We start from the raw sequence: 15,236 nt of genomic DNA, 5'->3' as shown, positions 1-15,236 counted from the left end.
AGTAAGAGCACAGTTCTGCTCAAAATATTGCAATGCACACAACATTATGTGTGACAAACCAGAGTTCAAAAGAGGACAAATTGTTGGTGGACGTCTTGCTGGCGAATCTGTGACCAAGACAGCAAGTCTTTGTGATGTATTAAGAGCCACGGTATCCAAGGTAATGTCAGCATACCACCAAGAAGGACCAACCACATCCAACAGGATTAACTGTGGACGCAAGAAGAAGCTGTCTGAAAGGGAAGTTCGGGTGCTAACTCGGATTGTATCCAAAAAAACCATAAAACCACGGCTGATCAAATCACGACAGAATTTAATGTGCACCTCAACTCTCCTGTTACCACCAGAACTGTCCTTCAGAACAATAAATTATTGTGGTCTAAAACCAGGTGTTTCAGTTTCATTGTCCAACCCCTGTACAATATCAGTCAAAAGATTATTGGCTACTGTATCCTGGCAATATCAGTTAATGATGACGTGCACAGACAACAGGCAGTGGCTTTATACTGTCCATATCAATATCAAGAATATTTTTGTATCAATCAAAATTAAGACATATATTATGAAATACATTTTGCTCATATTGTCCAGCACTAAAATGTAATATGATAAAACATTAATCTGTAGTGTGAATTGGTCGAGAGCCAGCTGTGCGAGAATTTACATCCACACCCTTGTGCACATATAAATGCACATCTGTGGAAAAACAGCTCAATTTAAATCTTAATATTTTTTATATTTTCATTTGAATGCCATTTCACTTTAACACCAAATAGTTGCATATTGCTGTGTCTGTTCAGAAACCACATAAATAAAATGTACTATGAAATAAAAAAATATTGATACAGCAAGTCGATAGCAGAAGTGTGACAGGCAGAGGAAATAAACTAATGGTGAAATTAATAATTGCTGAAGCAATGTTTGATTGACAACGTGCCACAGAATGTCAATAACATTTGACAGGGATTTATATGGCGATGTTTAATGCAATAAGTGTCCTCTCTTGGGGAGAGAGCGCTCTGGTGTTTTTTATTAAAAACTGGGGATGTGTTGCTTTAAACCCGTAGAAGAGTCAGCGGGGTCAGCAAGGTCAAGACTTTCCATATTAGTGTGTCATTTACCCTCAGGCAGCCAAGCACCTCTTGCACTGCTGTGATCCTGCAGAGAATGTCCAGTACAGCACTGCATCTCACCCAGGAAAACAAAAATATAAAATACTCTGTATTCACAATTAACGCATAGGTTAGAGGTTAATTATTCTCATTATCACAGGGTTACTATGCTAAAGTGTGACTGTAAACTGCTAACATGCTACATCTGTCTTTCAAAAATAAGAAAAAAGGGAAAACACTTTACTTGCATGGTGCATTGTAGTTGCAGTTAAGTGTCCATTAAAAGCTGAATATAAATGATTTTCTATTAAATGTAACACTAAACCTAATCCTAGAACTAACCTTAAAGGAGAAATCCGGTGTGAAATAGACTTAGGGTAAAGAGAAACACAATTACGATAACAAACTTTTGTCAAATAGCCTACCTCTGTTTGCCTTCAGCATTCCAAAATACAGCCCTTTTAGACGATGCTCCAAACAGACTTACAATGCTAGTGATAGGGGCATAGCATTGCCCATATAAAAAAACAAAAAAAACCCACTATTTTTATTCTTGTATTTTTACAGAATTAATTGTGGAATCTGTTCTCCTATCCTACCTATTTGTTTGTGCTACCTATATGTTGTATTACCTAGATCTTGCAAATGCACAGCCCTAATTTACACAGGGTTTCTCCAGTTAATCAGACTGAAATCAGACTGTTCCTCTCCTTCACGCACCATGTGGCCTCAGTTGCTCGGTCCTGCCGCTTTGCGCTCTATAACATCCGAAAAATTAGACCGTTCCTGACGCAACAGGCCACCCAACTCCTGGTGCAAGCGGTCGTCATCTCACGCCTCGACTACTGCAATGCCCTGCTAACTGGCCTCCCGGCCTGTGTAGTAAAACCACTCCAGATGATCCAGAATGCAGCAGCACGTCTGGTCTTCAACCAGCCAAAACGGGCACATGTCACCCCGCTGCTCATTGAGCTCCATTGGCTACCAGTTGATGCTCGCATCAAATTCAAAGCTCTTACAATCTCCTACAAGGTGATGTCAGAACAGCTCCTTCCTACCTGCACTCGCTCCTGAAGGCTTACGCTACCTCCCGGCCGCTGCGCTCCTCCAATGAACGTCGCCTCGCTTTGCCAAACATTCACACAAAGCAATCCAGACTGTTCTCATACAGAGTTCCCCAATGGTGGAACAAACTACCCTCCACTACCAGATCAGGAGAATCTCTCGCTATCTTTAAGAGACTCCTGAAGACAGAGCTCTTCAAAGAGCACTTACTCTCCTAACACCTCTAACACACTAACTACTTCTAACCTCATTTCCTTCTTCCCCTCCTTCACTCCTCTATCCTATTATTCCCCTTTGACCTCCTTTTATCCCTATCCAAAGATGTTTTACCTTTAAACTTATTTTACATTGTACTTGACTATTGTAAGTCGCTTTGGACAAAAGCGTCTGCCAAATGTAATGTAATGTAATGTAATGTAATGTAATGAAATCGCATAGCTCTGCGACACCTAACCCTAACCTACATCTCAACCTAAAACTAACCCTAACCTACATCTCAACCTAAACCTAACCCTAACCTACATCTCAACCTAAATCTAACCTAACCTACATCTCAACCTAAAACTAACCCTAACCTACATCTCAACCTAAAACTAACCCAACCTACATCTGAACCTAAAACTAACCCTAACCTACATCTCAACCTAAAACTAACCCTAACCTACATCTCAACCTAAAACTAACCCTAACCTACATCTCAACCTAAAACTAACCTAACCTACATCTCAACCTAAAACTAACCCTAACATACATCTCAACCTAAAACTAACCCTAACCTACATCTCAACCTAAAACTAACCCTAACCTACATCTCAACCTAAACCTAACCCTAACCTACATCTCAACCTAAAACTAACCCTAACCCACATCTCAACCTAAAACTAACCCTAACCTACATCTCAACCTGAAACTAACCTTAACATACATCTCAACCTAAAACTAACCCTAACCTACATCTCAACCTAAACCTAACCTAACCTACATCTCAACCTAAAGCTAACCTAACCTACATCTCAACCTAAAACTAACCCTAACCTACATCTCAACCTAAAACTAACCCTAACCTACATCTCAACCTAAAACTAACCCTAACCTACATCTCAACCTAAACCTAACCCTAACCTACATCTCAACCTAAAACTAACCTAACCTACATCTCAACCTAAACCTAACCCTAACCTACATCTCAACCTAAACCTAACCTTAACCTACATCTCAACCTAAAACTAACCCTAACCTACATCTCAACCTAAAACTAACCTTAACCTACATCTCAACCTAAAACTAACCTAACCTACATCTCAACCTAAAACTAACCTTAACCTACATCTCAACCTAAAACTAACCTAACCTACATCTCAACCTAAAACTAACCTATCCTACATCTCAACCTAAAACTAACCCTAACCTACATCTCAACCTAAACCTAACCCTAACCTACATCTCAACCTAAAACTAACCCTAACCTACATCTCAACCTAAAACTAACCTAACCTACATCTCAACCTAAAACTAACCCTAACCTACATCTCAACCTAAACCTAACCCTAACCTACATCTCAACCTAAAACTAACCCTAACCTACATCTCAACCTAAACCTAACCCTAACCTACATCTCAACCTAAAACTAACCCTAACCCACATCTCAACCTAAAACTAACCCTAACCTACATCTCAACCTAAAACTAACCTTAACATACATCTCAACCTAAAACTAACCCTAACCTACATCTCAACCTAAACCTAACCTAACCTACATCTTAACCTAAAGCTAACCTAACCTACATCTCAACCTAAAACTAACCGTAACCTACATCTCAACCTAAAACTAACCCTAACCTACATCTCAACCTAAAACTAACCTTAACATACATCTCAACCTAAAACTAACCCTAACCTACATCTCAACCTAAAACTAACCCTAACCTACATCTCAACCTAAAACTAACCCTAACCTACATCTCAACCTAAAACTAACCCTAACCTACATCTCAACCTAAACCTAACCCTAACCTACATCTCAACCTAAAACTAACCTAACCTACATCTCAACCTAAACCTAACCCTAACCTACATCTCAACCTAAACCTAACCTTAACCTACATCTCAACCTAAAACTAACCCTAACCTACATCTCAACCTAAAACTAACCTTAACCTACATCTCAACCTAAAACTAACCTAACCTACATCTCAACCTAAAACTAACCTTAACCTACATCTCAACCTAAAACTAACCTAACCTACATCTCAACCTAAAACTAACCTATCCTACATCTCAACCTAAAACTAACCTTAACCTACATCTCAACCTAAAACTAACCTAACCTACATCTCAACCTAAAACTAACCTATCCTACATCTCAACCTAAAACTAACCCTAACCTACATCTCAACCTAAAACTAACCTTAACCTACATCTCAACCTAAAACTAACCTAACCTACATCTCAACCTAAAACTAACCTTAACCTACATCTCAACCTAAAACTAACCTAACCTACATCTCAACCTAAAACTAACCTATCTTACATCTCAACCTAAAACTAATCTTAACCTACATCTCAACCTAAACCTAACCTACATCTCAACCTAAAACTAACCTAACCTACATCTCAACCTAAAACTAACCTTAACCTACATCTCAACCTAAAACTAACCTAACCTACATCTCAACCTAAAACTAACCTATCTTACATCTCAACCTAAAACTAATCTTAACCTACATCTCAACCTAAACCTAACCTACATCTCAACCTAAAACTAACCTAACCTACATCTCAACCTAAACCTAACCTAACCCACATCTCAACCTAAAACTAACCTAACCTACATCTCAACCTAAAACTAACCTATCTTACATCTCAACCTAAAACTAATTTTAACCTACATCTCAACCTAAACCTAACCTACATCTCAACCTAAAACTAACCTAACCTACATCTCAACCTAAACCTAACCTAACCCACATCTCAACCTAAATCTAACCTAACCTACATCTCAACCTAAAACTAATATTAACCTACATCTCAACCTAAAACTAACCTAACCTACATCTCAACCTAAAACTACCCTTAACCTACATCTCAACCTAAAACTAACCCTAACCTACATCTCAACCTAAAACTAACCTATCTTACATCTCAACCTAAAACTAATCTTAACCTACATCTCAACCTAAACCTAACCTACATCTCAACCTAAAACTAACCTAACCTACATCTCAACCTAAAACTAACCTTAACCTACATCTCAACCTAAAACTAACCTAACCTACATCTCAACCTAAAACTAACCTATCTTATATCTCAACCTAAAACTAATCTTAACCTACATCTCAACCTAAACCTAACCTACATCTCAACCTAAAACTAACCTAACCTACATCTCAACCTAAACCTAACCTAACCCACATCTCAACCTAAAACTAACCTAACCTACATCTCAACCTAAAACTAACCTATCTTACATCTCAACCTAAAACTAATCTTAACCTACATCTCAACCTAAACCTAACCTACATCTCAACCTAAAACTAACCTAACCTACATCTCAACCTAAACCTAACCTAACCAACATCTCAACCTAAATCTAACCTAACCTACATCTCAACCTAAAACTAATATTAACCTACATCTCAACCTAAAACTAACCTAACCTACATCTCAACCTAAAACTACCCTTAACCTACATCTCAACCTAAAACTAACCCTAACCTACATCTCAACCTAAAACTAACCTTAACCTACATCTCAACCTAAAACTAATATTAACCTACATCTCAACCTAAAACTAACCTTAACCTACATCTCAACCTAAAACTAAGCTTAACCTACATCTCAACCTAAACCTAACCTAACCTACATCTCAACCTAAACCTAACCTATCCTACATCTCAACCTAAACCTAACCTAACCCACATCTCAACCTAAACCTAACCTTAACCTACATCTCAGCCTAAAACTAACCTAACCTACATCTCAACCTAAACCTAACCCTAACCTACATCTCAACCTAAACCTAACCTTAACCTACATCTCAACCTAAAACTAACCCTAACCTACATCTCAACCTAAAACTAACCTTAACCTACATCTCAACCTAAAACTAACCTATCCTACATCTCAACCTAAAACTAACCTATCCTACATCTCAACCTAAACCTAACCTTAACCTACATCTCAACCTAAAACTAATCTTAACCTACATCTCAACCTAAACCTAACCTAACCTACATCTCAACCTAAACCTAACCTAACTTACATCTCAACCTAAACCTAACCCTAACCTACATCTCAACCTAAAACTAACCTTAACCTACATCTCAGCCTAAAACTAATCTTAACCTACATCTCAACCTAAACCTAACCTAACCTACATCTCAACCTAAACCTAACCTAACCCACATCTCAACCTAAACCTAACCTAACCTACATCTCAACCTAAACCTAACCCTAACCTACACCTCAACCTAAAACTAACCCTAACCTACATCTCAACCTAAATCTAACCTAACCTACATCTCAACCTAAAACTAACCCTAACCTACATCTCAACCTAAACCTAACCCTAACCTACATCTCAACCTAAAACTAACCTAACCTACATCTCAACCTAAAACTAACCCTAACCTACATCTCAACCTAAAACTAACCCTAACCTACATCTCAACCTAAAACTAACCTTAACCTACATCTCAACCTAAAACTAACCTAACCTACATCTCAACCTAAAACTAACCCTAACCTACATCTCAACCTAAAACTAACCTTAACCTACATCTCAGCCTAAAACTAATCTTAACCTACATCTCAACCTAAACCTAACCTAACCTACATCTCAACCTAAAACTAACCTATCTTACATCTCAACCTAAAACTAATATTAACCTACATCTCAACCTAAAACTAACCTAACCTACATCTCAACCTAAAACTACCCTTAACCTACATCTCAACCTAAAACTAACCCTAACCTACATCTCAACCTAAAACTAACCTATCTTACATCTCAACCTAAAACTAATCTTAACCTACATCTCAACCTAAACCTAACCTACATCTCAACCTAAAACTAACCTAACCTACATCTCAACCTAAAACTAACCTTAACCTACATCTCAACCTAAAACTAACCTAACCTACATCTCAACCTAAAACTAACCTATCTTACATCTCAACCTAAAACTAATCTTAACCTACATCTCAACCTAAACCTAACCTACATCTCAACCTAAAACTAACCTAACCTACATCTCAACCTAAACCTAACCTAACCCACATCTCAACCTAAAACTAACCTAACCTACATCTCAACCTAAAACTAACCTATCTTACATCTCAACCTAAAACTAATCTTAACCTACATCTCAACCTAAACCTAACCTACATCTCAACCTAAAACTAACCTAACCTACATCTCAACCTAAACCTAACCTAACCCACATCTCAACCTAAATCTAACCTAACCTACATCTCAACCTAAAACTAATATTAACCTACATCTCAACCTAAAACTAACCTAACCTACATCTCAACCTAAAACTACCCTTAACCTACATCTCAACCTAAAACTAACCCTAACCTACATCTCAACCTTAAACTAACCTTAACCTACATCTCAACCTAAAACTAATATTAACCTACATCTCAACCTAAAACTAACCTTAACCTACATCTCAACCTAAAACTAAGCTTAACCTACATCTCAACCTAAACCTAACCTAACCTACATCTCAACCTAAACCTAACCTATCCTACATCTCAACCTAAACCTAACCTAACCCACATCTCAACCTAAACCTAACCTTAACCTACATCTCAGCCTAAAACTAACCTAACCTACATCTCAACCTAAACCTAACCCTAACCTACATCTCAACCTAAACCTAACCTTAACCTACATCTCAACCTAAAACTAACCCTAACCTACATCTCAACCTAAAACTAACCTTAACCTACATCTCAACCTAAAACTAACCTATCCTACATCTCAACCTAAAACTAACCTATCCTACATCTCAACCTAAACCTAACCTTAACCTACATCTCAACCTAAAACTAATCTTAACCTACATCTCAACCTAAACCTAACCTAACCTACATCTCAACCTAAACCTAACCTAACTTACATCTCAACCTAAACCTAACCCTAACCTACATCTCAACCTAAAACTAACCTTAACCTACATCTCAGCCTAAAACTAATCTTAACCTACATCTCAACCTAAACCTAACCTAACCTACATCTCAACCTAAACCTAACCTAACCCACATCTCAACCTAAACCTAACCTAACCTACATCTCAACCTAAACCTAACCCTAACCTACACCTCAACCTAAAACTAACCCTAACCTACATCTCAACCTAAATCTAACCTAACCTACATCTCAACCTAAAACTAACCCTAACCTACATCTCAACCTAAACCTAACCCTAACCTACATCTCAACCTAAAACTAACCTAACCTACATCTCAACCTAAAACTAACCCTAACCTACATCTCAACCTAAAACTAACCCTAACCTACATCTCAACCTAAAACTAACCTAACCTACATCTCAACCTAAAACTAACCCTAACCTACATCTCAACCTAAAACTAACCTTAACCTACATCTCAGCCTAAAACTAATCTTAACCTACATCTCAACCTAAACCTAACCTAACCTACATCTCAACCTAAACCTATCCTAGCCCACATCTCAACCTAAACCTAACCTTAACCTACATTTCAACCTAAATCTAACCTAACCTACATCTCAACCTAAAACTAACCCTAACCTACATCTCAACCTAACCTAACCTACATCTCAACCTAAAACTAACCCTAACCTACATCTCAACCTAAAACTAACCCTAACCTACATCTCAACCTAAAACTAACCCTAACCTACATCTCAACCTAAACCTAACCTAACCTACATCTCAACCTAAAACTAAACTTAACCTACACTTTGAGCCAAACCTAAAGTTTACCTATACCTTAACATAAACTTTAAGTACACCTTAATCTAAACCTAACTCTATCTACAACTCATTCTAAAACTAACCCTAACCTACATTTTAAAACTAAATCTAAAATCTATGTGCAACTCAACCTAAACTTAAATTTAACCTACACCTCATTATAAACCCAAACCATACCTACATCTTAGTCTAAAGCCAACCTTAAACTATAATTTATTCTAATCCCAAACTTAATCCAAATCTCAGTTGAAACTCAACCTTAACCTATACCTCAATCTAAACCCAAGATTACCTACATTTTTATCAAAACCAAAGCTTAATCTACTTCTCATTTTAAGCCTAACTTTAACCTACACCCCACTCTAAACCTTCACTTGGCTCAGTTTAAGCCTAAATGACTTACTGTATTGAACTGTAAAATTTGCACACTTGAAAAAGCAAAGCATTTAATTTTTTTTTTGTAGAAATGTGTGTTATTTCCATATAAATTAATAAAATATGATAATATAATAAAAAACAACTTGTAATGCATGCTTTATTCTATTCAAATTTAAATAATGTGCAGATTCAGTTAAGCTTTTACATGTTTCTGTGTTAATTTATGCAGAGTTACATGTTATATATACAAAAAAAATTATTTGATGCTCTGTTATTTATTTCTTTATTTTCCTAGTATCTAAGCACCACAACAGAATGACTGGCTCGTGTCAGTTCTGGCTACACCCTCATGAAAGATAGCGTGAGCTGAAAGAATGTTGGTAAGGTAAGCTGGATCACTCTGTAGGTGGATAGTGTGGAGGGGTGATTTCAACAGAATTGCCCTCAGGGTCTGAAGTGCTCTCATGCCACAGCGACGGCTCTATGATGGACAGCCGTTCTTTCTAGCGCTTGTCAGATAGCTTTTGTGATAAGAAGGAAAAAATACTGCAACATTCTCACCTTCAGATCCACCCAGCATGGGTGACCCAGTCATTCTCAGCTGTGTTCAACCACACTTCAACTTGGTGTCTGGGAAAGCAAGTTTTATTGTGCTATTTTACCAAAAACAAAAATGTACTGACTTTGGATGAAAACCAACAATAAGGTAATCTTCAAAAAAGTTCTACATGAATCTACAGTATAATATGGTGCAACAATAGGTCTATTGTCGAAAGGTTCTTATACAGGTTTTCAATCATAGAAAAGAACCATTGAATCATTCCCAGAAAAAAGAAGCAATTAAGATGTCCTAAAACGCCATTGCCTCAAACATCTGTCCAAAAAACTATTTGTTACTAGCTGGCTGTACAGAGCCTCATTATCTCAACTTTCTGTAAATAAAACTCCACTACCTTAATCTGCTCTTACCAAAGCCTCATTACCTCAACCTACTGCGTACTAAACCCCTTTACCTCAACCTGCTGTACACAAAATATTAATAACTCAACCTGTTCACCACAAAACCCCATTACCACTATGTGTTCTAAACAAACCCCCATTACCCCAGCCTGCTGTATATAAAACTCAATTACCTCCACTTGCTCTATACAAAACCCCATTACCTCAACCTGCTGTCCACCAAACACCATTACCTCAATCTGCTGTCCACCAAATCCCATTACCTCAATCTGCTGTCCACCAAACACCATTACCTCAATCTGCTGTCCACCAAACAACATTACCTCAACCTGCTGTCCACCAAACACCATTACCTCAACCTGCTGTCCACCAAACACCATTACCTCAATCTGCTGTCCACCAAACACCATTACCTCAACCTGCTGTCCACCAAACACCATTACCTCAATCTGCTGTCCACCAAACACCATTACCTCAATCTGCTGTCCACCAAATCCCATTACCTCAATCTGCTGTCCACCAAACACCATTACCTCAATCTGCTGTCCACCAAACAACATTACCTCAAACTGCTGTCCACCAAACACCATTACCTCAATCTGCTGTTCACAAAGACCTAATACTCTAACTTACCATTCACAAAACTGGATTATCTCAACCAGCTGTCCTCAAAACTACATTACTTCAAAATGCTGTCCACAATACTTCCTTACCTCAACATGTTGTCATTAAAACCACCTTATTTCAACCTGATGTACTAAACACCCTATCACCACCACCTGCTCTAAACAAAAGCCCATTGCCTCAACTTGCTGTTCACAAAGACCTATTACTCTAACTTACTGTTCACAAAACCTCATTATCTCCACCAGCTGTCCTCAAAACTACATTACCTCAACCTTCTGTCCATGAAACATCCTTACCTTGACCTGTTGTCCATAAAACCACATTACTTTAACCTACTGTACTAAAAACCCTATCACTACCACTTGCTTTAAACAAAACTCCATTACCTCAACCTACTGGCTGGAAAACTCCATTACCTCAAATTACTGTCCACAAAACCTCTTTACCTCATCCTGCTCTCCTCCAAACTACATTACCTCAACCTTCTGTCCACAAAACATCCTTACCATGACATGTTGTCCATAAAATCACATTACTTTAACCTGCTGTACTAAATATCATATCACCACCACCGGCTCTACACAAAAGCCTATTGCCTCAACCTGCTGTTTACAAAGACCTATTACTCTAACTTACTGTTCACAAAAACTCATTACCTCAATCTGCTGTCCACAAAACTCCATTACCTCAACCTGCTGTGCACAGAACTACAATACATCTGCCTGTTATACATAAAACCACATTACTTCTACCTGCTTTACTAAAAACCCTATCACTACCACTTGCTTTACACAAAACCCTATTACCTAAACCTACTTTACACAAAACTCCATTACCTCAATCTGCTGTCCACAAAACCACAATACATCTGCCTGTTATACCTAAAACCACATTACTTCTACCTGCTGTACTCCATTACCTCAATCTGCTGTCCACAAAACTTCATTACCTCGACCTGTTGTCTATAAAACCACATAACTTTAACCTGCTATACTAAAAACCCTATCACCACCACTTGCTTTACACAAAACCCAATTACCTAAACCTGCTTTACACAAAACTCCATTACCTCAAACCTACTGGCTGGAAAACTTCATTAACACAAACCACTGCCCACAAACTCTTATTACCTCAACCTGCTGTCAACAAAAACTTATTAACACAATCTGAAATCCCTACAACTCCTTTACCTCAATTTGTTGTTTATAAGACCATGTTACCTCAACCTGCTGTCCACTAAACTGCTTTCATCTTAACCTGCTGTCCAGAAAACCTATTGCCTATTACCTTAAACTGCTGTCCTCAACCTCCTATTGCCTAATTTCCCCAATACCCCATTAACCTGCTGTCCACGAACCCCAATTTCACTATGTAATGTAAACAAAACCCATTACCTAAACCTAAAGTACACAAAACACCATTACTCTAACTTACTCTACAAAAAAAACTATTATCTTAACCTGCTGTAATAAAATCCATTACCTTAACTTACTGTACCCAAAACTTCATTACCTCAACTTGTTTTATATAAAACACCATTACCAAATCTAATGTACACAAAACTTCATTACCTCAACCTAAAAATGCCTACTTTACTGAATCTGAATTTAGAATAAAATTGATATTTAGAATGAATTGTTTCAAAACAGCTGATTAAACCTCAAGATATATCCATTATATATAAATAACCAATGTTTATTTTTATTGCATTATTACAAAACATATTGTAATATTTTGATACTCCTAAACCACTAATGATAATATTGAATAAAACTATCAATAAACAAAATAAAAAAATATACCATATAATTGGACATGCCCAAACATTTGCACAACACTGTATATACATTATAATATGACAAAATACATGACAGGTGACTGCAGCGAGTGACCAGGGAAGTGTTGCTGTGAGCTGTGTTCTGTCAGGCAGGAAGACACCGACATCTGTCTTGTGTCATAACTTCCAGATGAGTGCACATGAAACACACGGTGAACTCGCCGTGTTTGAGGTGGGGAAAATAGGGCAGTCAGTAAATGATAGCGTCTGACTCAATGACACGATTGTTTGCCTTAAACCAAGCATGGCAAATCGGGTTATTCCACTCATGTAGGAATGAAAAAGCTGCAGATGATAGTGGCGTAGAGTAGTGCTGAAGTGCAAATGTTTATCCTTTAATTAAGAAGCGAAGTTGTGCGTCACTGCAATGCTGCAAGGCTAAAGGTGACCTGCAATTGACCTCATTATGTATGATCAGTTAGGAATATGATTGTTTGGAATGCAATGATTAATCACAGTTTAAATTTAAACATTCAGGTTGGGGCAGTAATGACTTATTGGTTAAATCAGCAGACCATCGACAACAAAATGTGATAACCGGTTTTGGTAAGCCACCACTGTTGGGCCTTTGAGCAAGGCCAAGGCCAAGGATCACCACCCCAGGAACATATTCCACAATATCACTAAGTGTGTGTGTGTGTCTGAGTGCACTAGTGTGTATGTGTGTGTTCACTTCATGGATGGGTTAAAGATGAATGCCAAATTCTGTCTGTGTCCAGCACAAGCATGGTGTTTATGATTGTCTTGTCTTGTCATGTCTTGTCCCATACATACATTTACATTATGAACCTCATGTACAGAATAACGTTTATAGAGAGCAGTAGCCATAAGATTTAATTTCAGAAGAAAGGCTATGTTCACATTATAAGCCACATTGCTCAAATCCAAGTTTTTGCTCAGATCAGATTTGGCTCTCTTGATGGTTCACATTCACAAATATAAGTGAGCTGTATTTGTGTGTAATGTGAACAAATCTGTCCCTGAAACACCTCACATGAACACATTGATACGATGATGACGTATAAACGTCGCCTTCTTCACCAACAACAAAAAAACGTCATATTTAAGCAGCTCATATGTGGAGCATCTTTTACTGGAGTGGAGAAACAGCAAACAGCTGGTCTGAAGTTCATGTTCAGGTCGAGGAAGAGTAAAAAAGGTCAGATGGTTTGCTTTTGTTGTTTTTTTGCTGCACAGCTGCACCAAGAGATTGAGTACACACACGTATTACACTCCCCCTGGTACACATGTGTACTTACACAAGTCAAAATTAACCTTAATACACATGTGTAAATACACAACCTGTTCCTCTGTAGTTAGTCTGTAACAATGTGTACTTCATCAGTAGTTACACTGTAGTTATATGGATTGTTACTGTGTAACAACATAGTACTTAGGAACACTTATTATAAAGTGGGACCGTGAAAACATTTTTTCTCATTTTTTTTATCTTTAAGGCTTATATCAAGCCCCTAAAGTCCTAACCAATGAGAAAGCTAGCTTGGATGTATCTGCAAAGACACCAAGAGAGAAACAATCCTTAATTTCTAATGTGAGTTTTAACAATTTTAACATTAATTTCTTTTGTAGCTATAACTGTATACAAAGCCTGATTTAAACATTAATAAAAAAGGCTTTTTTGTTTAATGAACAGTGACTATAATGACTCTGTTATATTAGATATATGTCTATACCTGCAAATATTTCATTATTTGGCATTATTAGACTATACACTTTTAATGGCTTTTCAGTAGTTATATAATTTAGATATAAGACTTAGACTACATTTAAAATAAAAAATACTGTGGAATGTTGGATTTATTTAAGAAACTATCTGAAAAAAACATGCTTTGGAAAAATGTGGTGGGAACGTTAAATTCTACATCTGCTTTTGGGTGCATTTTATATGTGATTTCTAGTGTGTAAGTAACAGTAAGGTTAACTTTTTCATTTGCTAATCTCTTCTTTGTGATGCCTTCTCAAACATCGAGAGCAGCTCTTTGATTTATAGAAATGCTAAGAATGTGTTTGGTTGTGTGTATTGGTTGTGTGTATTTGACTAACTTAAACACATGCAAATGATAGAGAGCTTGTATAATCAGCATTGCTTTAAAAGCTAATGACAAGTTAGTTTGATGGGACCAGGGTTCCCAGAAAAGGATTTGGCTGAATATGCTGGAAACTCAGTCATTTTAAACATGGGGTAGGTTTCCCTAAAGCTTCCAGGTAAAAAAATATTCTGAGATGGTCAGTTGAGCATCACACAGCAATCTCTTTTAAGAGTTTTT

Source organism: Astyanax mexicanus, chromosome 1 (genome assembly GCF_023375975.1).
Source record: "Astyanax mexicanus isolate ESR-SI-001 chromosome 1, AstMex3_surface, whole genome shotgun sequence".
Lineage (NCBI taxonomy): Eukaryota > Metazoa > Chordata > Actinopteri > Characiformes > Acestrorhamphidae > Astyanax > Astyanax mexicanus.
Note: the sequence above shows the minus strand (reverse complement) of the source record.